Raw genomic sequence first — 1,978 nt, 5'->3', positions numbered from 1 at the left:
TCAAAAAAAAAAAAAAAAAAAACCATAAGGAAGAGAATATATTTACTACTCAGTAAACAGAATGGGATCTTCATAAAGGCTTTTCTCCTTATCTTCCACTTGAGTAGACCAAGGAGGAGAAGGAGGAAGGGGGGTTGGGCTTAGGTCTCAGAGGTGGCAAAGGCAGAAGAAAACCTGAGTATGGGTGGGCCTGAGTAGGCTGAGGCCATGTTGTTCAAGAGTCAACTGTGTGAGAGCATCTGCACTCAAGAGTACAAAACAAAGAAGCTGATTTATAATAACAATGTCTAGAAGGAAATCAAATGGGATAATAAACATTAACCAAAGAAACCTTGGGTTCACATTTCGGGTACTTCTCTGAAGATAATAATCCCTCAGGACTATACATAGAGATTTGACCCCTTAGTCAATGAATATTTTCTGATTAGAGAAAAAAGTGAGAATAAAAATTTTTTCTTTAGCTGTAATAGACCTGGTCACTAATGCCCTCTAAAAACACCATTCCAGAAATTCAGATATTACCCAGAGACGCTGCGAGGTTTCATGTCTTCTAAGGACTTGGCCAGGATGGCAGGAGACAGGCTGGGATAGAGGACACCAGTTCCCTTTAGCTGGCAGTCCCTTCTGAGTCTCAGCACCGTCTTGGTTTGTGCAGTTAAGAAACACCTTAAGGTTGGGTACAGTGGCCTCTTGCCTATAATCCCAGCACTTTGGGAGGTTGAGGCAAGTGAATTGCTTGAGCTCAGGAGTTTGAGACCCATGTGGGCATTATAGACCTCATCTCTACAAAAAATTAGCCAGGCGCACCCGTAGTCCCAGGCACTCGAGATGCTGAGGTAGAAGAATTGGATTGCGAGAGCCAAGAGGTCGTGGCTGCCATGAGGTGTGATTTCCATGATCATGTCAGTGTGCTCCACCTGGGCAACAGTGAGACACTGACAAAAGAAAGAAAGAGAAAGAGAAAGAAAGAGTGAAGAGAAGAGAAGAGAAGAGAAGAGAACTGCCTTGATATGTCAAAAGTGAAATGGAATAAGCTACCTCCCTTCCTCCTTTGACTCATCCTTACAATAAGGCCGCATTTCCTGTTTAGAAGTCTCACCTGGGGACTGCCAGTCAAGGTGGCACACAGAGTGGGGCCTCGCTTTGCCAGGCCCCCTTTACTCCAAACACTTGACAGCGTGAGAGTACATGTAAAAGGAGAAAACCAGGCTCCACCAACTTCACAAACAAGACACACATTTTCAGGGACCCCAAAGTGGAAGATGTTTTGTGGGGACAGGAGGCTGAGTGCTACCCTTGGGACATCTTCAGGGTCCTCCCTCACCTAGTGTAGCTTTGTGTGGACCATCCCACCTTCTTCCATCAGAATGCAGCTTCCTTCCCCTTTCCTGTTTCCCGTTGTCCTCTCAGGGGGAGCTGTGAGCAGAGGTCTCCTGACTCTGCTGTCTTCAGGAGTTTCCTGCCTTGCTTTTGATCCAGGAGTATGGCATGGATACACTGAATATATATATATATATATATATATATATATTTTTTTTTTTTTTCTGTCGCCCAGATTGGAGTGCAGTGGCCGCTCCTGGTCACTGCAGCCTTGACCTGCTGGGCTCCGGTGATCCTTCTACCTCAGCCTGAATATATTTTTGATAAAACAAGTGTTTGTATGATTTGGAAACTGGAAGGCTGGGTGTGGTGGCTTATGCCTGTAATCCCAGCACTTAGGGAGGTTGCGGCAGAATGACTGCTTTAGCCTAGGAGTTTGAGACAAACCTGGGTAACATAGAGACACCTCATCCATACAAAAAAATCAAAAAATTATCCAGGCATGGTGGCATGAGCCTATAATCCCAGCTACTTGGGAAGCTGAGGCAAGAGGATCACCTGAGCCCAGCAGTCTAGGCTGCAGTGAGCCATGAGGGTACCACTACATTCCAGCCTGGGCTACAGAGTGAGTCCTCAAGAAAGAGAGAGAGAGAGAGGG

This window comes from Carlito syrichta, unplaced genomic scaffold (genome assembly GCF_000164805.1).
Source record: "Carlito syrichta isolate Samal-C Ts95f unplaced genomic scaffold, Tarsius_syrichta-2.0.1 Scaffold301614, whole genome shotgun sequence".
Taxonomy (NCBI): domain Eukaryota; kingdom Metazoa; phylum Chordata; class Mammalia; order Primates; family Tarsiidae; genus Carlito; species Carlito syrichta.
The sequence above is the reverse complement of the archived record's forward strand: the minus strand, read 5'-3'. Positions refer to the sequence as shown.